The sequence below is a fragment of the Falco naumanni genome (genome assembly GCF_017639655.2).
Source record: "Falco naumanni isolate bFalNau1 chromosome 7 unlocalized genomic scaffold, bFalNau1.pat SUPER_7_unloc_3, whole genome shotgun sequence".
In the NCBI taxonomy this organism is placed as follows: domain Eukaryota; kingdom Metazoa; phylum Chordata; class Aves; order Falconiformes; family Falconidae; genus Falco; species Falco naumanni.
Window position 1 is genome coordinate 22,176 of NW_024427335.1, and position 27,259 is coordinate 49,434.

The 27,259-nt window shown below is 50.9% G+C and overlaps 1 long non-coding RNA gene across 1 annotated transcript; it reads right to left on the minus strand.

Annotated features, from left to right (window-relative positions):
• Positions 1-1,017: 1,017 nt before the first annotated feature.
• On the minus strand, positions 1,018-25,467 carry LOC121081790. The gene is made up of 3 exons (XR_005825825.1): positions 25,424-25,467; positions 22,606-22,778; positions 1,018-2,100 (listed from the first exon to the last, which is right to left on the minus strand). It is a non-coding gene; the product is annotated as an uncharacterized LOC121081790 (long non-coding RNA).
• Positions 25,468-27,259: the final 1,792 nt, after the last annotated feature.

The window sequence follows — 27,259 nt, forward strand, 5'->3', positions numbered from 1 at the left end:
ATGTTCCGTTAACCTCCCAAACACTGGCCTTGAGAACCTGAGCGTGAAGCTGTTCTCAAGCACAAGCATGGAATCCAACCATCAGTGGTCCGAGAGGTACGCAAAGATGAACATCTATGTCTCCCCTGTTGACACTCATGAGGATAGGAAGCCAGAAGAGCTGTTCAGTTACCCAAGTCTAAATAGGTTTAGTATCTTTACTGAAAGCTGGCGAGACACAAGCCTAAGAAATCTTTGCTCCATATCTAACCATCGCTGAAACACTGAATCGAAAGGAAGCAAAGGAAGATAGAAGACATGCCAGGTCTGCCAAGCAAAGAACATGAGGAAGTTTCTCAGTGCACAGAAGCACAGCTGCAGACAGAGTTCCTGCTGACAAGCAGGCAGCAGGAGTGAACTTCATCCATTTGGGACCCTTTGAGAACACCAAGCACCCAGATAGTGCTGAAGGATGCTTTGTACATAGGGGACCCTCGGAGAGAAGCAGACATGTCCAGTTTTATTCCCTGGGAAAGCGCCCTGACACTGTCCTGCCTCTCAGGTGGCGTAGGATAATTAAAATACAGGAACTTATTAGTAAGCATGGGCTAATTCCTGGCCCACTGTGATGCTAACAGTAGCCCACAAATCTCTCAACTAGTTTTGCTCAGCCTGTATTTATGACAGTTACATTGCTCTATGTTGTGGGGGAAAGCAGGTGACACAGCTTGCCCCCTTGATGCACAGGGCTGCGTTTCAAAGGACTACGACAATCCCAGAAGAGCACAGCATAGAACAGCTTATACGTAATTAAGTATCACATCACAAAACACACTGCATGCCATCTATCCATGAAAATGGGGTTTATGTAGGCACATGCAAAATGGGTCTGCTGCTCAAAACCCAGCAAATCCTGATTTTAAAAAATCATATACTGAAGTGTAAGACGACATAACTTTGGGTTTGTTGCTAAATCCCCATGTCGATGTAATTCCTTCACTGCCATCTGAAATCGTTCAGCTTAAGGCACTTTCCACATCAAGCAAAGAAAGCTCAACTCAGAAGGCAAAGATCCTTCTTAAGGGAACGGATCATCTCTAACTACAAGACACCTTCCCGCCCACTGAAACATAGCAGCAGAGTTAGAAGCAGCTTTTAAATTCCAAGTGGAGAGGTGCAAAGTTTGAAAACTACAGGACATTCTCTTCCTAGCACAAAATAATCAACTTTTTCCCACTTCTCTGCAAACCTTAACCCCAGTGTTTTGTGTTTTTCACACTGCAGCACAGAAAGCCAGTACCCACAGCTGCACAAGGACTTCCAGTGCCAGTGTGCAAAGCATCGAGGAGTCTGGGCTCAGTCTTGGCAGTACAGGAGTGATCCACCTCAAATGCACTGCACAGTCTGCACCTGGGGGTATCACAGGTCAATAGTTAATCACTGCTTTTCCTCCCAGTAACAATAAAAAGAGAAAAAAAGAAAATCTCCTTACATCCACGGCTCTTCTTTACAGGCTAGAGGCTTATGGAAGTGATGACCCATTTCACCCAACATTCAAGACACCTTTTGAACAATTTTCAGAACTGTCCCAAAACCCCCAGATCTTACACAACAATCAGTCCAAAGAAAGTACAGAGGTCTCTGCGCTACTGGACACATGCAGGAACACTTGTGTTTACTGGACACCTTTGTAAAGGGAAAAGGCATTACACCAGCGTACCAGATCCTTGCCCAAAAGACTTTTCAAACCACCTGTTTGTTGACGCAGTCACTGCACTTCAACCCTTCCACCCACGACAACATCCTCTCAGGGGGCAGACTTGCCTGCCCTTGATCACAGAATCAGTCAGCAGAGTTCAGATTGAACCAAGCTAAAAACTGGGCCCAACCTCTACGTTCACGGTTGGGATACACGGCTCCTATCACAGGGCTCACATGGCAGTCCCACCTGGGTTACGTATCTGAAGTTGCATTTCCCACGGGTCAAATATTCCTCTTCACATCTGCCTTGAAACTGAGGGCTCATGGTCAGCGAGAGAAGAGAGTTCCTTGCCTCCTGTGCAGTCAGGTCACGTTCCCCTGCTAAAGGCAGCCTGCTCAGGCCTCCCATTTGTGTACAATCTGTTAAAAGAGTAAAATCAAGTCTGAAGGTTACTCATTTGCTTCCTTAAACATTCTACCATTTGCAGCATTCGGCCCCCAGAAGATGACTTCTGACATAGCAACTTCTCCAAGCAACCTGCTATAAAAGGCAGTTCAACAGAATCACCGACAGCCAGGTCTGTACCCTTGGGGAGACACTTTCAAAGCTCTTTGGAGGATCGCACTGGATCTGTGTGCTTTAGACCCCACTGCGTGGATTTACTGTTTTACTGGCAAAGGTTTTATGTACCACACGTGAACATCTTCAAAACACCTACTGTAATGGTCTCATGCGTAAACAGACACACTGATCCTCTAATATCACACATGAAGAACTCAATGGATGCTCCTACCAAGGCAGTGGTTCCCTTCTGTAGCCACTGAACAAGCAAAAGGATGGATCAGAACGACATTATCAAGCTCTGAAGCAAAATTTCTGTCTTCCTTTAGCTGTAATTTAGAGCTTCATTGAGTGCTGAAGAGTGTCAGCCTGACAGCTCTGAAGCATGAAGAGCTTGATCCTCTGTGCCAGAACCACACCAGCACTGGCCACACAAGCTGCCTGCGTACTCACAGGGTCAGGGTCCGGGTCCGGGTCCGGGTCCGGGTCTGTACTGCCCTGCCACCGCAACACAGAAGTGAGGAAAGTGAAATGGAGACAGAAGTGTTCATTCTCCACGTAGTTGATGCTGGCAGCTTCTTGCCTCCAGCATTCCTGCACCTCAGGAGCCTGGGAAATGACAACAAATGTGAAAGTTCCTAAAAATAATTTGCCTAACACACCACAGCGTAGCACTTCCATATGCCCACACCACACTTCTGGCTCCCAGCTGCTCTCCTGTGCTTCCCTTTAGCTACCCGGGAGGCACCTTTTCCATCTCCTCACATCTCAGAACACCCAACTCATGGCTCTAACATTCTTCCCCTTCCTCTCAACATCTTCCTGGTGGTCTCAGCTTTCTGCCCTCCAGATTAGGGCCTTATCATAACAGGACAAGGATAGCACAGGGGGTTTTTTCTGTAAGGAAGCCAAATACTTAAAACTCTTAATTAAAATATAAAAATTAAGAGGAAGGGAAAAGCCAAAATGACAGCCAAGTGGAAGTTTCATTTGGTGCTCAAACCACCTGAATACTTACGCTGCAGCTGCAGCCGAGAGCTGGCCCTTAGATGCCTGATCAGGATAAAGCCCCAAATCCTGCCACTAAGGTTTCAAATGACAAAATAACATCATCTAAGGGAAGGCAAAATGGATAAACACAAACATCGCCGTATATTTACAGGGCCTTCACAGCACAGTGGTTCTCTGATGGCACCCAGAACTTAGCAGTATGAAGAATTACAAAGGTCAAGTGCTATTTATAAGCAATGCACCCTTAAATCAACACTAGTGACAAAAGAGCCAAGCACTTGACTTGCAGAACGGCAGATGATTCGTGACTTTCTCCACAGCTTCTACTACTGATGAAGCTTACAACCACCTCACCATTTGGGAACGACATCCGTTGCTAGTGTTGCTCTGGTTGGAAACTCAGCAGGCTGGCACGTTCATTCCTTCAGAGCCAGAAGGAATTTGTCATTACAGGAATTCTCATGCCACTGAACTGGCAGCAAGGTACACAAGCCTCTTAATCCCTTTTTATACTTCTACGCTTGTGCCATAAAACCATTCTCCACTCTCCATCTCACTACCTCTCCAAGCAGAAAAGTCCCATCTGCCACACACTTGTCACAAACTACACAGGATATGACACAGGTTTCAAATACATCAGAAAGTATCAAATCAGAAACTTTAAAACATAAAAGAAAATTAAAAAAAGGTGGCAGTGGGAAATTATTTTCTACCTTGACTGTGAGGTTCACAAGCTGCTAGTAGTTAACGTTAATGGCTCACTATTTCAAGGTCGCTGCTAGTAGTTAACATTAATGGCTCACTATTTCAAGGTCGTGACGGCAACAGTTCTGCAATGTGTGGATATCAGCGAGAGAATTGCTGCCTTGCACCAGTTCAGGTGCTCCACCTATACCTTGTCACAGATTTGATTTTTTTTGTTGTTGTTTTAAATGCTTATCAGGGTAGGATCTGCCTACCAAGACCAGATTTTAAGTGAAGTTACATTATGCTGCTCTTGATTTAAATACAGCAAGATAGCTCCACTGCTACATTCAGCCACAAGAACGTAAACATCTCCAGCTTCATAGACACCCATACATTATTTTTGTAAGGAACAAATGACTAAACATGGAACAACACTATGAAAAAAGCAAAAGAATGCACACAATCAGCATTTCCCTATTTGGACCAAAACCCGAACATCTCTAACAGCAGGTAAGTCTGAATTAAAAATCAACCACATCCAGATCCCAAATGGGGTAGGGGTTATTGTATGCCACAGACCTGGACTTGACTGTTGAAGGAAATCACGCACTACGGAAAATTTGTGGTGGTTCTGAGGAAGTTTAACTAGAGCCTTGGCAACTTCACTTGGGACATGAAAGGTACGTGCGCTACAGTACCACCCGCAATAAAGGAAACTAGTCTCGCAGTTTGAGTTCAACACCACATCCGCAAACCAAATGAGGCTGCTACATTTGAGGAACACTGATGGAAACCTCACCTGCCATCCCAAAGTTATGCTACGGCATTTCTTCCCTTTTTGCCACCTTCCTCAGCCTTGGTACATCTTTTGCAGAATCTGAAGCAAGGGCCCACACCTTCTTCCTGTTTCTAACAGTGAATGTCTGGGTTTCACACATTGGTTTCTTGTGCGGCGCCAATAAGACCCAACACTCGCCTTCATAAATGCATCCGTACACTAGGCAAGAAAAGGAAAATTACCAGCCACAACATTGTACTGCCCACAGGGCAACAGAGTGCCCCATTCGTAAGAGGATTTAAGGCAGTAAATAACCCTCAAATATCTTCATGAACAAGCACCGTTTAATCATGTGCTTTTAATCTGACTACCGACACAATCTAACAAGAAGACACATTAAGGGAAGCAGAGCTGTAGTTAAAAAAGTGGGGCTTCTCTTTCCTCTCCTGAGGGTTTACCATCCAGAGCTGGCTGAAGTTCTGAACCTGTAAACCGCTCCCCCATGCTTGTATGCTCGCTCTGGGAAACAAAGGCGGCTGTTTGAATTCTTTTGCAGGTACAATCTTTCTTCACTTTTGAGTTGGAATGAAATGAAAAGCTGCCAGCAGTCCCTCTTATGGCACAGAGACACACCTATGTTCCATGCACATGCCTGCCCAGAAACGCATGCAGAGGGAAACCATCCCTTGGGTATCAAACACAGAAACAGCACTGAAAACCTTGGCTTCTGAGAGTCCCTGCAGCGTTCTCCCAGGTCAGTACACAGCATGCTTGTGGCAGGATCACCACTGTGTGTGCGTCACTTGCTTTCGTTTCCATCTTCATCTCTAACCTGGCACTTGCCACCTCCAGAATGCAGCATGCATAAAAGCAATTCCGTTTACTACAAGCACAGCACCGTGTGAACCTTCTGCATGAAGCCCGGTATTTAAAGAAATTGCTATAAAGAATAAAAATCTGCCGGCACCACTGACACACAGACACGCTGTGTTTTCTGAAGAGGGACGATACATTAAACCTGCAAACTAAGGACTGCGACAGCTCGCTCCTTGCCCCTCTTCTTTTGCCCTCAGGCTGGTGCAGGAGCTCCTTTCACCAGAGCAGGCACACCACAGACACAGCCTCACCGAGGGGAAGGGTGGGGAGGGGATAAGGGCAGAGCGGGAAAGGAAAGACCCACAGAAGCAGCTTTGCCGCCCACTGCCAAAGTCACAAGTCGCTCACGGATCCCGTCCCCTCGCCCTGCCTGTGCTGGTCTTTGCCTCCGTCTCTTACCGCCCCTCCGCTCCTCTCCCTAGCCCTCTCTCCTGCTGCTGATCCTGCATTCCTTGCGGCACCCCCCCTGCCCCTCTGTCTCTGTCCCGCTCCATCCCTCTGCCCGCTCCTCGTCAGTCCCTGTCCCTTCTCCATCCCTGTCCAGCCCCTCCTGCTCTCCCTGCCCCTCTCCAGCCACCCCTCCGCCTTGACCCACCTCTCCCTGCTGCTCAGTGCCTCCCTTCCCCTCGTCTCTGCCCACGGGGGCTCCGGGGCTGGGGCCTGTGCTCGGGCAGTCCCGGGAAGGGGCCACGGGGCCTACAGGGCCCGGGCTGGGGGCTGGTGTCCCCCCAGGGCCTGACTGCTGGGCAGGGATGTCCCATGGCCTGCTGGGAGAAGGCATGCCCCGGGGCATGCTGGGAGCTGTAGGCCCAGGACTGCCCCATGGCCAGGTTGTTCCCGGGGCATGCTGGGAGCTGTAGGCCCGGGGCCGCCCCATGGCCAGGTTGTTCCCAGGGCATGCTGGGAGCTGTAGGCCCGGGGCTACCCCATGGCCAGGTTGTTCCCGGCCATGCTGGGAGCTGTAGGCCCAGGGTCGCCCCATGGCCAGGTTGTTCCCGGGGCATGCTGGGAGCTGTAGGCCCGGGGCTACCCCATGGCCAGGTTGTTCCCGGCCATGCTGGGAGCTGTAGGCCCAGGGTCGCCCCATGGCCAGGTTGTTCCCGGGGGCATGCTGGGAGCTGCCACTGCCCACCCTCAGCCTCCTGGCAGCCGTGTTGGGCTGGGCAGGCACAGCCTGTGCTGGGGCTGTGGCCCGGCTGAGGGGACCTGTGGCCGGCCGTGGGGCGAGGGATGCCCCTTGGGCTGGCACAGGGGTGTCTGCTGCCTGCTGGCTGCCCGGGGGTTCTGTGGGGAGGTTCCAGCCCCCTGCTGTGCCAGGCCCCGGGGCAGCTGGAGTCAGGCCTGGCCGGGGCAGCCCTGGGGGTGAGCTGAGAGCTAAGGAGGGAAAGAGGCGCCGGCAGGTGCCCCGGGCACAGGCACCGGGCACCCCGACTCGCAGAGCCCCCTGGAGCCGCCCCGGCATCTGTAGGTCCTGCAGGAATAGGGCTAGCGTGTTTTTCTGCTGACTCCGACAGGGCTCTGGCTACACCTGTCCTGCTGAGGGACTGGGAACATGCAGCTGCCTGGGAGAGTCACCAGCCAGAGTATGAGTGCTCCAGCCTTGTTTCCCTTGCTGGAAAACACTTCATTTTTAAATACGGCCTCTCAGCGGCGAGATCCAGGCAGTCGGGATTGCTTCCTGTCGGGAGCACGCTGGTGACTGGAGGCTGCTGCCTTCAGTGGCAGAGCTGGACGTTTCTCCTCGCTGACAGGATTAAGTTATAAAGAATCGCTCGGAGAGGCTGCAGCTAAAGCAGTGATTAACCTGACCTATTGAATAAGCTCAGTAAGGGGTGGCAAGCTTTCTGAGGCACCTGGGCTATACCAATTGATGAGGTTAGTAGGGTAACGGTGTGTTGCCTTCAAGACCATACAGCACAGAGAATAAATGAAGGTCTATAACAACAAGTAGAGTACAGGTGCCCCAGGAAAGTTCAGCTGAAGTTCACCAGGTTGTTGAAGCTTGTTTGATTATCAGAGTTCCTGAGGTTGGGCCTCACTTGCCAGGACAGTGTAATCTTCAGTTCTCCCTTCCTTTCTGCCTTAGGTTGAAAACAGCTCTTCTGTTTCTGTCCCCATCTTCAAACAATTCCACAAGAACATCATAGGAAAGGAGGTGCCAACATCCAGAAGGTGAGATATCTTTCCTAACTCAATTGCTCGTGATGATCACTGCCTGCAGCAAAATCCCACTGGATGCTCTCTCCTGCTCATTGGTGATGTCAAATATAGCCTGCAAGGGCTTTTCTGAGATGATTTTTTTTTTCCTTTGTGGCGGATTTGTGAAGAAAGCCAACGCCAAATTTGATCTCCCAGCAAAGAACAGCAACTCGGAGACGATTGTTATCACAGGCAAGAGAGCAAACTGTGAGATGGGGAAACGCTGACATTTGCACTCAGGCAGAGCCAAAATGCTCCATGGCACCACCCATACACAGCTCCACCAGAGAAGGTGCCAGGAAGGACTTCTGTTTGTGGTTCTCACTTCAAGTTGTTTACAGGCCTGGCTGTAGGCGATGGATACGCAGCCTCCCAGCTGGTTGCCAGGGCTGATGGGCTGGGAGACGGCATGGGTAGGTGATGGCTTTATACTTTGAGAGCTGCCCGCTCAAAGCCCAAATGTGAGCGAGGGCTCTCTTGCAGATGGGGGAGCATAGACCCTCTTCACAACTTCCTCACATGTTCTCACCCATAATTTCGATACAATGGGTGTGGGGAGCATGTCTGACTGGCCTGTCAGAAACCCCATGCCTCAGCCCAGACTACAGCCCACAACTTGCAAATTCCTGCTTTTGTTGTTGCTAAGACCAAGGCAATTGTGCTACTGCTCTGTGTTTATTTTTGTGCTGTTCTTCAGCAATACATGGTTGACCACTGAAGCCTGGTGGCCGTCCTGAACTGGTAGGGGGCCAGTTCCCTGGTACTCTGTGGCAGATGGTCCAGTTTTCCAGGCATGGATGATGGGCGCTGGTGTCGGGTCTGGCTCTCAGTACATGCTGGGATGTGCAGGACGGCTGTCTGAGCGCAAGGGTCAGCTGCTGCGGTTGGCCTGTTTTCTCGCAGCGAGGCGCCTGTGGAGAGAGGAGGCTGCTGAGACCTACAGCTGTGGTGCTGTATGGGGGTTAGGGTGGGGGCAGTACCCAGTGCACTGTGGGATGCACATGGGAGCTGTGGGCACAGAGAGCTCTCTTCAAAAAGTGGGCTCCCTGCACCCGTCGGCTGGGGCTCTGCTCGCCTGCCCATGGCTTGTCTCCTCTCAGCCCTGACCATCCTGACCTGCCTGCTCTGCCCATGCTGGAAAGGAGACCTGACTCCAGCAGACTGAGGGGAGCAAAGCTGGGCACGGCACTGCAGGGCTAGGAGAGCCTCCTGTTCTCTCTCTCATGCTTGTGGAGTCCAGCACTCAGCTCCCCTGTCCATCCCTGACCAGACAAGGGGACAGCCTCGGCTCTCTATTCGGTGGGGTGCTCTGAAGAGAGGATGCTCTCTGCAGAATACGTATCCAGAGCCCTGCGCAGGCAAAACCCCTGCCCGTGCGGACAACACGCACACTGGCAGTGCTGGAAAGCACATGGGACAGATTGACTCTCTTTCTCCAAAGAAAACTTGACAGCTTCCTCACCAATCCCAGTTGCTTGGACATCTTGGCTGAGGTGAACACCTGGGATTTAAGGCATCACCTAGCAGGGTGATTTCTTCTCCTGGGCTCACTGGTAGGGAGAGAGATGCCGCTCTTGCATTTCTCCCTTTCTGTGGCAGCCTCATCCCTCCTTGTTTTGACTTTCTGACCTTGCTCTGCCCATATCTGTCACCTGGTCTGCTCTTGTCAAGGCAGGGTTGCTTCTAGCAAACACTTGCTTAGCAAGTTAGCAAGGTAACACGTAGCTAACCCAAGAATTGAGAGGCCAGGTCAAACACCTCACCGCAGAAATCTCAGTGGACTTTGGCCAGTAACTAACTCGGCATTCCAGAAGACCCTACCACGAAATGCTACATGGCTTAAAGCAGCCAGCTAATATGGAAGTTTGGGGAAAAAACCTCCCAACAACTCACCGTCTCCTCTTCCTCCACACAACGATGACACAACACAACACCATCCCGTATAGGACAGAGCCCAAAACTGCCACAACACCTTCAATGCAGTACTTCCGGAAACTATTATGATCCTCAGCATCTGAGCTGCTCTGGCCTTCTACTTCTGTCGGAAAAAAAATGCACGTTAGTGAGTCCTGCACACTCACGGCAATCTCACAGGAGGTTAGAAATGTCCAAAAAATGATCAATCCCTTCTGCTTGTGGAGGCTACGGCTTCTTCACACATGCCTCTGCCCTCAGCTTCCCACCTTCTCTGGTTCAGAGGGACGTATACCCACCTGGTGCTGCTTTATACAGCTCTTTTACGAATTCATCTAGGTCTGGCGATGACACGTGGGGAGGCTTCTCTGCATTGCCAACAGGTTTTCTTCCTTGAGGCACGTGAAAGAAAGTATCAAGTTAAAGCTCTCACTAATAAGATACTTAGCAGGAGTGCTTCGTCTGTGAACTCAGCCAGGACTGACGATGCGCCCCTGGCATACCAGGTGAGCTCCAGCACAGGATCCAGACCAGGAGCTGGAGCCACAGCTGCAACCAAACACCCATGAGAAGTTTGTGACATGCACTGTGACAGACACTGGCACAATGGAAGAGCAGAACCTTTGAGGGGATCACGTCATGACATGGCACACGCAATGACAAAGGTCTATACTCCCACACCTGCAAGGGACGCCTCGCTCACATTTGGGCTTGGAGCGGGCAGCTCTCCAAGTAAAAAGCCATCACGTACCCATGCCGTCTCCCAGCCCGTCAGCCCTGGCACTCCGCTGGGAAGCTGCATATCCATCGCCTGCAGCCAGGCCTGTAAACAAACAGAACAGAGAAGCTCCCATGAAATCACACACCTCCGCCCCAAAGTCACCCGCCTCCCAGGTACTACCACACCTCACAGGGCACGCAATACCAATAGTAACTACAATGTGTAGGGCTGGAGTCACTCAGGCTCCACCTGAGTGTCAAGAAAACGGACTGCTCTGGGACCAAAATAAGCCCAAAAGGGGGAAGTTGTTGTCTCAACTCCCAAATTACTACACTCTGGTTTGGAGTGTAACTACACGTGAAACAAATCTGTGCACAAAGTTCAGGTCAAGCTGACCCACTCTCTGAAGCAGTTATGCATGAAGTGACTTCTCATGAAGGGAGGCAGCCTTAGGAAAGCCGGGAAACAAAGACCAGAGAGCAGTAAGAACACCATTATCTAAGCAATGCAGAACGAAGCCTTCAAGTGAGGAAAGTTTTGGTCGTGAGAGAATACAAGCTGACAAGACCTTGCCATCTGCTGACATCAACAGCAAATTAGGTGAAAATAGGACAAAGACAAATGTGGCAGTGGGACATTGTTAACTCCAACCCAAATAGGTCCCTCCAGAAGAGGGCAAAACCCTGCCTGGGAAGCATGCGTATTTAGTAAAGTCCTTCACCAGTGTTAGCTGAGGCATAGAAGAGCCCACGGTCTCCCAAAACAAGAGGGAAAAGCATGACCAAGGTACCAAAACCACAGCTAGAAAGAGGTAAAGCACCACTGACTCAATGCACAGCCCTTCAGTTTAGCTGCCTTCAAGTCAGGTGTCCTGCCTGAAGCTGGGTGTCCAGCCCTCACCTCTCCCTGCCCCCAAGGTGTCACGGAGAGTCTTCTACCCATCAGGGAGAACAACGGGCATGAACCAGGCTGTGAAGCTGGGGCTGCTGCGATCCTGGCCAGGGCATGCCTACAGACGCAACAAAGGCTGCCAGGCTCAGTGACCCCAAGCTGCCTGTGCATCCTCTCTGCCACCCACGGGCAGTCTCCCCTCCGGCAACTGGCAGCAAGGCACGAGCATCTCCAGTTCCTGCCGGCTGGGTACCAACAGCTGCCCACAACAGCTCTGGCCGGGAACGGTGTCACCAGGGCCGCAGCTGTGCCTGGGACTCAGCCTGAACCACAACGCGCAGCAGAGACTCCGGACCATCTCTGCAGCTCACCAGTGCTTGCAAGGCATGAAATCCAGCATCAGTGCAGCAAGGCTCTGATCGATCCTCTTTCTGCTTGTGGAGGCTACGGCTTCTCCACACATGCCTCTGCCCTCAGCTTCCCAACTTCTCTGGTTCAGAGGGATGTATACCCACCTGGTGCTGCTTTATCCAGATCTTTCATGATTTCCTCTAGTTCTGGCGATGACACGTGGGGAGGCTTCTCTGTATTGCCAACAGGTTTTCTTCCTTGAGGCACGTGAAAGAAAGTATCAAGTTAAAGCTCTCACTAATAAGATACTTAGCAGGAGCGCTTCGTCTGTGAACTCAGCCAGGACTGACGATGCGCCCCTGGCATACCAGGTGAGCTCCAGCACAGGATCCCGACCAGGAGCTGGAGCCACAGCTGCAACCAAACACCCATGAGAAGTTTGTGACATGCACTGTGACAGACACTGGCACAACGGAAGAGCAGAACCTTTGAGGGGATCACGTCATGACATGGCACACGCAATGACAAAGGTCTATACTCCCACACCTGCAAGGGACGCCTCGCTCACATTTGGGCTTGGAGCGGGCAGCTCTCCAAGTAAAAAGCCATCACGTACCCATGCCGTCTCCCAGCCCGTCAGCCCTGGCACTCCGCTGGGAAGCTGCATATCCGTCGCCTGCAGCCAGGCCTGCAAACAAACAGAACAGAGAAGCTCCCATGAAATCACACACCTCCGCCCCAAAGTCACCCGCCTCCCAGGTACTACCACACCTCACAGGGCACGCAATACCAATAGTAACTACAATGTGTAGGGCTGGAGTCACTCAGGCTCCACCTGAGTGTCAAGAAAACGGACTGCTCTGGGACCAAAATAAGCCCAAAAGGGGGAAGTTGTTGTCTCAACTCCCAAATTACTACACTCTGGTTTGGAGTGTAACTACACGTGAAACAAATCTGTGCACAAAGTTCAGGTCAAGCTGACCCACTCTCTGAAGCAGTTATGCATGAAGGGACTTCTCATGAAGGGAGGCAGCCTTAGGAAAGCCGGGAAACAAAGACCAGAGAGCAGTAAGAACACCATTATCTAAGCAGTGCAGAACGAAGCCTTCAAGTGAGGAAAGTTTTGGTCGCGAGAGAATACAAGCTGACAAGACCTTGCCATCCGCTGACATCAACAGCAAATTAGGTGAAAATAGGACAAAGACAAATGTGGCAGTGGGACATTGTTAACCTCCAACCCAAATAGGTCCCTCCAGAAGAGGGCAAAACCCTGCCTGGGAAGCATGCGTATTTAGTAAAGTCCTTCACCAGTGTTAGCTGAGGCATAGAAGAGCCCACGGTCTCCCAAAACAAGAGGGAAAAGCATGACCAAGGTACCAAAACCACAACTAGAAAGAGGTAAAGCACCACTGACTCAATGCACAGCCCTTCAGTTTAGCTGCCTTCAAGTCAGGTGTCCTGCCTGAAGCTGGGTGTCCAGCCCCCACCTCTCCCTGCCCCCAAGGTGTCACGGAGAGTCTTCTACCCATCAGGGAGAACAACGGGCATGAACCAGGCTGTGAAGCTGGGGCTGCTGCGATCCTGGCCAGGGCATGCCTACAGACGCAACAAAGGCTGCCAGGCTCAGTGACCCCAAGCTGCCTGTGCATCCTCTCTGCCACCCACGGGCAGTCTCCCCTCCGGCAACTGGCAGCAAGGCACGAGCATCTCCAGTTCCTGCCGGCTGGGTACCAACAGCTGCCCACAACAGCTCTGGCCGGGAACGGTGTCACCAGGGCCGCAGCTGTGCCTGGGACTCAGCCTGAACCACAACGCGCAGCAGAGACTCCGGACCATCTCTGCAGCTCACCAGTGCTTGCAAGGCATGAAATCCAGCATCAGTGCAGCAAGGCTCTGATCGATCCCTTTCTGCTTGTGGAGGCTACGGCTTCTCCACACATGCCTCTGCCCTCAGCTTCCCAACTTCTCTGGTTCAGAGGGATGTATACCCACCTGGTGCTGCTTTATCCAGATCTTTCATGATTTCCTCTAGTTCTGGCGATGACACGTGGGGAGGCTTCTCTGTATTGCCAACAGGTTTTCTTCCTTGAGGCACGTGAAAGAAAGTATCAAGTTAAAGCTCTCACTAATAAGATACTTAGCAGGAGCGCTTCGTCTGTGAACTCAGCCAGGACTGACGATGCGCCCCTGGCACACCAGGTGAGCTCCAGCACAGGATCCAGACCAGGAGCTGGAGCCACAGCTGCAACCAAACACCCATGAGAAGTTTGTGACATGCACTGTGACAGACACTGGCACAACGGAAGAGCAGAACCTTTGAGGGGATCACGTCATGACATGGCACACGCAATGACAAAGGTCTATACTCCCACACCTGCAAGGGACGCCTCGCTCACATTTGGGCTTGGAGCGGGCAGCTCTCCAAGTAAAAAGCCATCACGTACCCATGCCGTCTCCCAGCCCGTCAGCCCTGGCACTCCGCTGGGAAGCTGCATATCCGTCGCCTGCAGCCAGGCCTGTAAACAAACAGAACAGAGAAGCTCCCATGAAATCACACACCTCCGCCCCAAAGTCACCCGCCTCCCAGGTACTACCACACCTCACAGGGCACGCAATACCAATAGTAACTACAATGTGTAGGGCTGGAGTCACTCAGGCTCCACCTGAGTGTCAAGAAAACGGACTGCTCTGGGACCAAAATAAGCCCAAAAGGGGGAAGTTGTTGTCTCAACTCCCAAATTACTACACTCTGGTTTGGAGTGTAACTACACGTGAAACAAATCTGTGCACAAAGTTCAGGTCAAGCTGACCCACTCTCTGAAGCAGTTATGCATGAAGGGACTTCTCATGAAGGGAGGCAGCCTTAGGAAAGCCGGGAAACAAAGACCAGAGAGCAGTAAGAACACCATTATCTAAGCAGTGCAGAACGAAGCCTTCAAGTGAGGAAAGTTTTGGTCGCGAGAGAATACAAGCTGACAAGACCTTGCCATCCGCTGACATCAACAGCAAATTAGGTGAAAATAGGACAAAGACAAATGTGGCAGTGGGAGGTCACCACCTCCAACCCAAATAGGTCCCTCCAGAAGAGGGCAAAACCCTGCCTGGGAAGCATGCGTATTTAGTAAAGTCCTTCACCAGTGTTAGCTGAGGCATAGAAGAGCCCACGGTCTCCCAAAACAAGAGGGAAAAGCATGACCAAGGTACCAAAACCACAACTAGAAAGAGGTAAAGCACCACTGACTCAATGCACAGCCCTTCAGTTTAGCTGCCTTCAAGTCAGGTGTCCTGCCTGAAGCTGGGTGTCCAGCCCCCACCTCTCCCTGCCCCCAAGGTGTCACGGAGAGTCTTCTACCCATCAGGGAGAACAACGGGCATGAACCAGGCTGTGAAGCTGGGGCTGCTGCGATCCTGGCCAGGGCATGCCTACAGACGCAACAAAGGCTGCCAGGCTCAGTGACCCCAAGCTGCCTGTGCATCCTCTCTGCCACCCACGGGCAGTCTCCCCTCCGGCAACTGGCAGCAAGGCACGAGCATCTCCAGTTCCTGCCGGCTGGGTACCAACAGCTGCCCACAACAGCTCTGGCCGGGAACGGTGTCACCAGGGCCGCAGCTGTGCCTGGGACTCAGCCTGAACCACAACGCGCAGCAGAGACTCCGGACCATCTCTGCAGCTCACCAGTGCTTGCAAGGCATGAAATCCAGCATCAGTGCAGCAAGGCTCTGATCGATCCCTTTCTGCTTGTGGAGGCTACGGCTTCTCCACACATGCCTCTGCCCTCAGCTTCCCAACTTCTCTGGTTCAGAGGGATGTATACCCACCTGGTGCTGCTTTATCCAGATCTTTCATGATTTCCTCTAGTTCTGGCGATGACACGTGGGGAGGCTTCTCTGTATTGCCAACAGGTTTTCTTCCTTGAGGCACGTGAAAGAAAGTATCAAGTTAAAGCTCTCACTAATAAGATACTTAGCAGGAGCGCTTCGTCTGTGAACTCAGCCAGGACTGACGATGCGCCCCTGGCATACCAGGTGAGCTCCAGCACAGGATCCAGACCAGGAGCTGGAGCCACAGCTGCAACCAAACACCCATGAGAAGTTTGTGACATGCACTGTGACAGACACTGGCACAACGGAAGAGCAGAACCTTTGAGGGGATCACGTCATGACATGGCACACGCAATGACAAAGGTCTATACTCCCACACCTGCAAGGGACGCCTCGCTCACATTTGGGCTTGGAGCGGGCAGCTCTCCAAGTAAAAAGCCATCACGTACCCATGCCGTCTCCCAGCCCGTCAGCCCTGGCACTCCGCTGGGAAGCTGCATATCCGTCGCCTGCAGCCAGGCCTGTAAACAAACAGAACAGAGAAGCTCCCATGAAATCACACACCTCCGCCCCAAAGTCACCCGCCTCCCAGGTACTACCACACCTCACAGGGCACGCAATACCAATAGTAACTACAATGTGTAGGGCTGGAGTCACTCAGGCTCCACCTGAGTGTCAAGAAAACGGACTGCTCTGGGACCAAAATAAGCCCAAAAGGGGGAAGTTGTTGTCTCAACTCCCAAATTACTACACTCTGGTTTGGAGTGTAACTACACGTGAAACAAATCTGTGCACAAAGTTCAGGTCAAGCTGACCCACTCTCTGAAGCAGTTATGCATGAAGGGACTTCTCATGAAGGGAGGCAGCCTTAGGAAAGCCGGGAAACAAAGACCAGAGAGCAGTAAGAACACCATTATCTAAGCAGTGCAGAACGAAGCCTTCAAGTGAGGAAAGTTTTGGTCGCGAGAGAATACAAGCTGACAAGACCTTGCCATCTGCTGACATCAACAGCAAATTAGGTGAAAATAGGACAAAGACAAATGTGGCAGTGGGACATTGTTAACTCCAACCCAAATAGGTCCCTCCAGAAGAGGGCAAAACCCTGCCTGGGAAGCATGCGTATTTAGTAAAGTCCTTCACCAGTGTTAGCTGAGGCATAGAAGAGCCCACGGTCTCCCAAAACAAGAGGGAAAAGCATGACCAAGGTACCAAAACCACAACTAGAAAGAGGTAAAGCACCACTGACTCAATGCACAGCCCTTCAGTTTAGCTGCCTTCAAGTCAGGTGTCCTGCCTGAAGCTGGGTGTCCAGCCCCCACCTCTCCCTGCCCCCAAGGTGTCACGGAGAGTCTTCTACCCATCAGGGAGAACAACGGGCATGAACCAGGCTGTGAAGCTGGGGCTGCTGCGATCCTGGCCAGGGCATGCCTACAGACGCAACAAAGGCTGCCAGGCTCAGTGACCCCAAGCTGCCTGTGCATCCTCTCTGCCACCCACGGGCAGTCTCCCCTCCGGCAACTGGCAGCAAGGCACGAGCATCTCCAGTTCCTGCCGGCTGGGTACCAACAGCTGCCCACAACAGCTCTGGCCGGGAACGGTGTCACCAGGGCCGCAGCTGTGCCTGGGACTCAGCCTGAACCACAACGCGCAGCAGAGACTCCGGACCATCTCTGCAGCTCACCAGTGCTTGCAAGGCATGAAATCCAGCATCAGTGCAGCAAGGCTCTGATCGATCCCTTTCTGCTTGTGGAGGCTACGGCTTCTCCACACATGCCTCTGCCCTCAGCTTCCCAACTTCTCTGGTTCAGAGGGATGTATACCCACCTGGTGCTGCTTTATACAGCTCTTTTATGAATTCATCTAGTTCTGGCGATGACACGTGGGGAGGCTTCTCTGCATTGCCAACAGGTTTTCTTCCTTGAGGCACGTGAAAGAAAGTATCAAGTTAAAGCTCTCACTAATAAGATACTTAGCAGGAGCGCTTCGTCTGTGAACTCAGCCAGGACTGACGATGCGCCCCTGGCATACCAGGTGAGCTCCAGCACAGGATCCAGACCAGGAGCTGGAGCCACAGCTGCAACCAAACACCCATGAGAAGTTTGTGACATGCACTGTGACAGACACTGGCACAACGGAAGAGCAGAACCTTTGAGGGGATCACGTCATGACATGGCACACGCAATGACAAAGGTCTATACTCCCACACCTGCAAGGGACGCCTCGCTCACATTTGGGCTTGGAGCGGGCAGCTCTCCAAGTAAAAAGCCATCACGTACCCATGCCGTCTCCCAGCCCGTCAGCCCTGGCACTCCGCTGGGAAGCTGCATATCCGTCGCCTGCAGCCAGGCCTGTAAACAAACAGAACAGAGAAGCTCCCATGAAATCACACACCTCCGCCCCAAAGTCACCCGCCTCCCAGGTACTACCACACCTCACAGGGCACGCAATACCAATAGTAACTACAATGTGTAGGGCTGGAGTCACTCAGGCTCCACCTGAGTGTCAAGAAAACGGACTGCTCTGGGACCAAAATAAGCCCAAAAGGGGGAAGTTGTTGTCTCAACTCCCAAATTACTACACTCTGGTTTGGAGTGTAACTACACGTGAAACAAATCTGTGCACAAAGTTCAGGTCAAGCTGACCCACTCTCTGAAGCAGTTATGCATGAAGGGACTTCTCATGAAGGGAGGCAGCCTTAGGAAAGCCGGGAAACAAAGACCAGTGAGCAGTAAGAACACCATTATCTAAGCAATGCAGAACGAAGCCTTCAAGTGAGGAAAGTTTTGGTCGCGAGAGAATACAAGCTGACAAGACCTTGCCATCCGCTGACATCAACAGCAAATTAGGTGAAAATAGGACAAAGACAAATGTGGCAGTGGGACATTGTTAACTCCAACCCAAATAGGTCCCTCCAGAAGAGGGCAAAACCCTGCCCGGAGAGCATGCATAAAGACCTTCAGCACTGCTGTCTCAGGATGGGTACAATTTTGCTGTAGAAGGAAGAAACATGTAATCAGTCCTGTGTATGATAAGGAAGGTGCAATATACTATGAGGTATAAGAAGTGTGCACTGGACGGGAGAAGGGAGGGAAGATTCCATCATATCTTCTGGGATCTGTCGACAGGCTGAACCTGTCTTCTCCCACATAGAGATGCCAACTGGGTAAGAACTATATTCAGTGACTATCTCATACCAGCTTTTATTAGCTGCCTTGTTTTAAGCTTGATTTGCAGTTACTATATTATCACCAGCAGTCTTTGAACCTTATTCTTTCATAAACTAGCAGTTTGTATAATAAAAATCTTGAGCTTGTGTGTCTCTGGAGATCTGAATAACTGATATAAGGATCTGGCTCAGTGACGTTGAATAGGTTAGTTGAATCACTACAGTGGGCTGTCAAAACGCAGGTAGCGGGCTAGCTGGTCGCCCATGAGGGTATCGTCTGTCTGGGGAAATTGACAGGTTGATCAAATATGAAGGGTTTGAGGAATCCCCCTTCTTAATGTGACACACCTGTTGGCTGGGACCGGAAAGCTTTCAAAGTACTGTTTCCAGGCCACGTGCAACACCCTTCAAAGACCAGGTGGACAAACATACAGCCTCTTAGGAATTCTTACTGGGACAACTCTACTGGGCACTAAAGAAGCCCACAGGAAAGGACTGGAGGGAAAAAAAAAAATCACCATTTTTTTGTCTCATAGAGAAGTGCCTACTTCTGAGACTACTGAGAGTCTGCTGCACCACAGCTGCCCTGTTACTTCCCCTGGCCTGCGAGATGGGGCTGTGTGTTGGGGACCTGGGGTTGCCCAAGGAGAGCACTGCAGGGCTAGAGCAGGAATGCTCCCGTCTTCCTGAATGGACATCTCCCAAGGACAGGTGTCCCCAAAGCTGATAGCCAGAGCGCAGCCCAGGAGCAGTGGAGTCACGGCACCAGGCACGGCTGTGACCCAGCCAGAGGACAAGCACTCCCGTGGACTAATGCCTGGCCCTGCTGTGCAGCTCTGGCCCCGACTCGCAGGCCGGGGAAGGCTGCCACACCACACTGCCCAGGGTTGGGTTCCAGCCCTCACCCGCCAACCTACCTAATCGCCACGGAGCAGCCCAAGTGTCCTGGGCTTGCAGGGCCACCAGGAGGAAGAGGATAAGGATGCAGGAGAGGGACACAGCCCCCTGTGCCTGCACCATGCTGCTGCTGCTGCTGCTGCTGCTGCAGTCACCACTGCTGCTGCTGCTGCTGCTGGCACTGATGGACCACGCCCACGGCACAACGTATCATGGTGTGGAACACTGGGGCTTGTGACCTCACAGCCCAGCCTCCTCAGGGCAGCCATGCCCCCGGCATGCCAGCACCCAAGCACCCCCTGGCACACCCCACCCCAGGAACGCAGGGCTTCCAGTGGAGACCGAGACTGACACTGCGCTAAGGAGTGTTTTGACTGTCTAGAGCTTGATGATAGTGATGAAAGGGTCGAGTGTTTATGGGTACGAACGAGGGGAAAGGCCAGCAATGCAGATATCATGGTGGGAGGCTCTTAAGACCACCACAGCAGGATGAAGAGGCAGATGAAATATTCTATCAATCAGCAGCTGGGAGAAATCTCACGATCGCTACCCTTGTTCTCATGAGGGAATTGAGCTTCCCAGATGTCTGCTGGAAATACAGTACAGCAGAGAGGAAAGGCTCTAGGAGGTTCCTGAGCTGTGCGGACGAGACCTTCCTGACCCAGCTGGTGAGGGAGCCTGCTAGGGAAGGAGCACCCTGCAGCTGTTGTTTGCTAACAGAGAAGGACTTGTGGGTGATGTGATGGCTGGAGGCCATCTGGGCCATGGCCATCGTGAAATGTTAAGAGGTTTGATTCTTGAGAAGTAAGGAGGGGGGGCAGCAGAACTGCTCCCTTGGACTTCCAGAGAGCAGACTGCATCTGTCCTCTTTTTGAATAAAAATGCCGCGGTTTAGATATACGACTTATTTATAGAATTACAAGCATGGAAAACCAGTCTTTTCCATAAGAAAGCAACTACGGAACCTCTTCACTGACAGTAAATACCTCAATACGTGAGTACCCCATGCCACATGCCAATACCAACTCCAATGCAACATAACTGAAATACCTCCACTGGAGATACCAGTTCTGCAATTAAGTCTTGAGCTTTCCTTACAGAGCCTGCCACACCACCCGCTACCATGTTCCGTTAACCTCCCAAACACTGGCCTTGAGAACCTGAGCGTGAAGCTGTTCTCAAGCACAAGCATGGAATCCAACCATCAGTGGTCCGAGAGGTACGCAAAGATGAACATCTATGTCTCCCCTGTTGACACTCATGAGGATAGGAAGCCAGAAGAGCTGTTCAGTTACCCATGTCTAAATAGGTTTAGTATCTTTACTGAAAGCTGGCGAGACACAAGCCTAAGAAATCTTTGCTCCATATCTAACCATCGCTGAAACACTGAATCGAAAGGAAGCAAAGGAAGATAGAAGACATGCCAGGTCTGCCAAGCAAAGAACATGAGGAAGTTTCTCAGTGCACAGAAGCACAGCTGCAGACAGAGTTCCTGCTGACAAGCAGGCAGCAGGAGTGAACTTCATCCATTTGGGACCCTTTGAGAACACCAAGCACCCAGATAGTGCTGAAGGATGCTTTGTACATAGGGGACCCTCGGAGAGAAGCAGACATGTCCAGTTTTATTCCCTGGGAAAGCGCCCTGACACTGTCCTGCCTCTCAGGTGGCGTAGGATAATTAAAATACAGGAACTTATTAGTAAGCATGGGCTAATTCCTGGCCCACTGTGATGCTAACAGTAGCCCACAAATCTCTCAACTAGTTTTGCTCAGCCTGTATTTATGACAGTTACATTGCTCTATGTTGTGGGGGAAAGCAGGTGACACAGCTTGCCCCCTTGATGCACAGGGCTGCGTTTCAAAGGACTACGACAATCCCAGAAGAGCACAGCATAGAACAGCTTATACGTAATTAAGTATCACATCACAAAACACACTGCATGCCATCTATCCATGAAAATGGGGTTTATGTAGGCACATGCAAAATGGGTCTGCTGCTCAAAACCCAGCAAATCCTGATTTTAAAAAATCATATACTGAAGTGTAAGACGACATAACTTTGGGTTTGTTGCTAAATCCCCATGTCGATGTAATTCCTTCACTGCCATCTGAAATCGTTCAGCTTAAGGCACTTTCCACATCAAGCAAAGAAAGCTCAACTCAGAAGGCAAAGATCCTTCTTAAGGGAACGGATCATCTCTAACTACAAGACACCTTCCCGCCCACTGAAACATAGCAGCAGAGTTAGAAGCAGCTTTTAAATTCCAAGTGGAGAGGTGCAAAGTTTGAAAACTACAGGACATTCTCTTCCTAGCACAAAATAATCAACTTTTTCCCACTTCTCTGCAAACCTTAACCCCAGTGTTTTGTGTTTTTCACACTGCAGCACAGAAAGCCAGTACCCACAGCTGCACAAGGACTTCCAGTGCCAGTGTGCAAAGCATCGAGGAGTCTGGGCTCAGTCTTGGCAGTACAGGAGTGATCCACCTCAAATGCACTGCACAGTCTGCACCTGGGGGTATCACAGGTCAATAGTTAATCACTGCTTTTCCTCCCAGTAACAATAAAAAGAGAAAAAAAGAAAATCTCCTTACATCCACGGCTCTTCTTTACAGGCTAGAGGCTTATGGAAGTGATGACCCATTTCACCCAACATTCAAGACACCTTTTGAACAATTTTCAGAACTGTCCCAAAACCCCCAGATCTTACACAACAATCAGTCCAAAGAAAGTACAGAGGTCTCTGCGCTACTGGACACATGCAGGAACACTTGTGTTTACTGGACACCTTTGTAAAGGGAAAAGGCATTACACCAGCGTACCAGATCCTTGCCCAAAAGACTTTTCAAACCACCTGTTTGTTGACGCAGTCACTGCACTTCAACCCTTCCACCCACGACAACATCCTCTCAGGGGGCAGACTTGCCTGCCCTTGATCACAGAATCAGTCAGCAGAGTTCAGATTGAACCAAGCTAAAAACTGGGCCCAACCTCTACGTTCACGGTTGGGATACACGGCTCCTATCACAGGGCTCACATGGCAGTCCCACCTGGGTTACGTATCTGAAGTTGCATTTCCCACGGGTCAAATATTCCTCTTCACATCTGCCTTGAAACTGAGGGCTCATGGTCAGCGAGAGAAGAGAGTTCCTTGCCTCCTGTGCAGTCAGGTCACGTTCCCCTGCTAAAGGCAGCCTGCTCAGGCCTCCCATTTGTGTACAATCTGTTAAAAGAGTAAAATCAAGTCTGAAGGTTACTCATTTGCTTCCTTAAACATTCTACCATTTGCAGCATTCGGCCCCCAGAAGATGACTTCTGACATAGCAACTTCTCCAAGCAACCTGCTATAAAAGGCAGTTCAACAGAATCACCGACAGCCAGGTCTGTACCCTTGGGGAGACACTTTCAAAGCTCTTTGGAGGATCGCACTGGATCTGTGTGCTTTAGACCCCACTGCGTGGATTTACTGTTTTACTGGCAAAGGTTTTATGTACCACACGTGAACATCTTCAAAACACCTACTGTAATGGTCTCATGCGTAAACAGACACAATGATTCTCTAATATCACACATGAAGAACTCAATGGATGCTCCTACCAAGGCAGTGGTTCCCTTCTGTAGCCACTGAACAAGCAAAAGGATGGATCAGAACGACATTATCAAGCTCTGAAGCAAAATTTCTGTCTTCCTTTAGCTGTAATTTAGAGCTTCATTGAGTGCTGAAGAGTGTCAGCCTGACAGCTCTGAAGCATGAAGAGCTTGATCCTCTGTGCCAGAACCACACCAGCACTGGCCACACAAGCTGCCTGCGTACTCACAGGGTCAGGGTCAGGGTCCGGGTCCGGGTCCGGGTCCGGGTCTGTACTGCCCTGCCACCGCAACACAGAAGTGAGGAAAGTGAAATGGAGACAGAAGTGTTCATTCTCCACGTAGTTGATGCTGGCAGCTTCTTGCCTCCAGCATTCCTGCACCTCAGGAGCCTGGGAAATGACAACAAATGTGAAAGTTCCTAAAAATAATTTGCCTAACACACCACAGCGTAGCACTTCCATATGCCCACACCACACTTCTGGCTCCCAGCTGCTCTCCTGTGCTTCCCTTTAGCTACCCGGGAGGCACCTTTTCCATCTCCTCACATCTCAGAACACCCAACTCATGGCTCTAACATTCTTCCCCTTCCTCTCAACATCTTCCTGGTGGTCTCAGCTTTCTGCCCTCCAGATTAGGGCCTTATCATAACAGGACAAGGATAGCACAGGGGGTTTTTTCTGTAAGGAAGCCAAATACTTAAAACTCTTAATTAAAATATAAAAATTAAGAGGAAGGGAAAAGCCAAAATGACAGCCAAGTGGAAGTTTCATTTGGTGCTCAAACCACCTGAATACTTACGCTGCAGCTGCAGCCGAGAGCTGGCCCTTAGATGCCTGATCAGGATAAAGCCCCAAATCCTGCCACTAAGGTTTCAAATGACAAAATAACATCATCTAAGGGAAGGCAAAATGGATAAACACAAACATCGCCGTATATTTACAGGGCCTTCACAGCACAGTGGTTCTCTGATGGCACCCAGAACTTAGCAGTATGAAGAATTACAAAGGTCAAGTGCTATTTATAAGCAATGCACCCTTAAATCAACACTAGTGACAAAAGAGCCAAGCACTTGACTTGCAGAACGGCAGATGATTCGTGACTTTCTCCACAGCTTCTACTACTGATGAAGCTTACAACCACCTCACCATTTGGGAACGACATCCGTTGCTAGTGTTGCTCTGGTTGGAAACTCAGCAGGCTGGCACGTTCATTCCTTCAGAGCCAGAAGGAATTTGTCATTACAGGAATTCTCATGCCACTGAACTGGCAGCAAGGTACACAAGCCTCTTAATCCCTTTTTATACTTCTACGCTTGTGCCATAAAACCATTCTCCACTCTCCATCTCACTACCTCTCCAAGCAGAAAAGTCCCATCTGCCACACACTTGTCACAAACTACACAGGATATGACACAGGTTTCAAATACATCAGAAAGTATCAAATCAGAAACTTTAAAACATAAAAGAAAATTAAAAAAAGGTGGCAGTGGGAAATTATTTTCTACCTTGACTGTGAGGTTCACAAGCTGCTAGTAGTTAACGTTAATGGCTCACTATTTCAAGGTCGCTGCTAGTAGTTAACATTAATGGCTCACTATTTCAAGGTCGTGACGGCAACAGTTCTGCAATGTGTGGATATCAGCGAGAGAATTGCTGCCTTGCACCAGTTCAGGTGCTCCACCTATACCTTGTCACAGATTTGATTTTTTTTGTTGTTGTTTTAAATGCTTATCAGGGTAGGATCTGCCTACCAAGACCAGATTTTAAGTGAAGTTACATTATGCTGCTCTTGATTTAAATACAGCAAGATAGCTCCACTGCTACATTCAGCCACAAGAACGTAAACATCTCCAGCTTCATAGACACCCATACATTATTTTTGTAAGGAACAAATGACTAAACATGGAACAACACTATGAAAAAAGCAAAAGAATGCACACAATCAGCATTTCCCTATTTGGACCAAAACCCGAACATCTCTAACAGCAGGTAAGTCTGAATTAAAAATCAACCACATCCAGATCCCAAATGGGGTAGGGGTTATTGTATGCCACAGACCTGGACTTGACTGTTGAAGGAAATCACGCACTACGGAAAATTTGTGGTGGTTCTGAGGAAGTTTAACTAGAGCCTTGGCAACTTCACTTGGGACATGAAAGGTACGTGCGCTACAGTACCACCCGCAATAAAGGAAACTAGTCTCGCAGTTTGAGTTCAACACCACATCCGCAAACCAAATGAGGCTGCTACATTTGAGGAACACTGATGGAAACCTCACCTGCCATCCCAAAGTTATGCTACGGCATTTCTTCCCTTTTTGCCACCTTCCTCAGCCTTGGTACATCTTTTGCAGAATCTGAAGCAAGGGCCCACACCTTCTTCCTGTTTCTAACAGTGAATGTCTGGGTTTCACACATTGGTTTCTTGTGCGGCGCCAATAAGACCCAACACTCGCCTTCATAAATGCATCCGTACACTAGGCAAGAAAAGGAAAATTACCAGCCACAACATTGTACTGCCCACAGGGCAACAGAGTGCCCCATTCGTAAGAGGATTTAAGGCAGTAAATAACCCTCAAATATCTTCATGAACAAGCACCGTTTAATCATGTGCTTTTAATCTGACTACCGACACAATCTAACAAGAAGACACATTAAGGGAAGCAGAGCTGTAGTTAAAAAAGTGGGGCTTCTCTTTCCTCTCCTGAGGGTTTACCATCCAGAGCTGGCTGAAGTTCTGAACCTGTAAACCGCTCCCCCATGCTTGTATGCTCGCTCTGGGAAACAAAGGCGGCTGTTTGAATTCTTTTGCAGGTACAATCTTTCTTCACTTTTGAGTTGGAATGAAATGAAAAGCTGCCAGCAGTCCCTCTTATGGCACAGAGACACACCTATGTTCCATGCACATGCCTGCCCAGAAACGCATGCAGAGGGAAACCATCCCTTGGGTATCAAACACAGAAACAGCACTGAAAACCTTGACTTCTGAGAGTCCCTGCAGCGTTCTCCCAGGTCAGTACACAGCATGCTTGTGGCAGGATCACCACTGCGTGTGTGTCACTTGCTTTCGTTTCCATCTTCATCTCTAACCTGGCACTTGCCACCTCCAGAATGCAGCATGCATAAAAGCAATTCCGTTTACTACAAGCACAGCACCGTGTGAACCTTCTGCATGAAGCCCGGTATTTAAAGAAATTGCTATAAAGAATAAAAATCTGCCGGCACCACTGACACACAGACACGCTGTGTTTTCTGAAGAGGGACGATACATTAAACCTGCAAACTAAGGACTGCGACAGCTCGCTCCTTGCCCCTCTTCTTTTGCCCTCAGGCTGGTGCAGGAGCTCCTTTCACCAGAGCAGGCACACCACAGACACAGCCTCACCGAGGGGAAGGGTGGGGAGGGGATAAGGGCAGAGCGGGAAAGGAAAGACCCACAGAAGCAGCTTTGCCGCCCACTGCCAAAGTCACAAGTCGCTCACGGATCCCGTCCCCTCGCCCTGCCTGTGCTGGTCTTTGCCTCCGTCTCTTACCGCCCCTCCGCTCCTCTCCCTAGCCCTCTCTCCTGCTGCTGATCCTGCATTCCTTGCGGCACCCCCCTGCCCCTCTGTCTCTGTCCCGCTCCATCCCTCTGCCCGCTCCTCGTCAGTCCCTGTCCCTTCTCCATCCCTGTCCAGCCCCTCCTGCTCTCCCTGCCCCTCTCCAGCCACCCCTCCGCCTTGACCCACCTCTCCCTGCTGCTCAGTGCCTCCCTTCCCCTCGTCTCTGCCCACGGGGGCTCCGGGGCTGGGGCCTGTGCTCGGGCAGTCCCGGGAAGGGGCCACGGGGCCTACAGGGCCCGGGCTGGGGGCTGGTGTCCCCCCAGGGCCTGACTGCTGGGCAGGGATGTCCCATGGCCTGCTGGGAGAAGGCGTGCCCCGGGGCATGCTGGGAGCTGTAGGCCCGGGGCTACCCCATGGCCAGGTTGTTCCCGGGGCATGCTGGGAGCTGTAGGCCCGGGGCTACCCCATGGCCAGGTTGTTCCCGGGGCATGCTGGGAGCTGTAGGCCCGGGGCTACCCCATGGCCAGGTTGTTCCCGGGGCATGCTGGGAGCTGCCACTGCTCACCCTCAGCC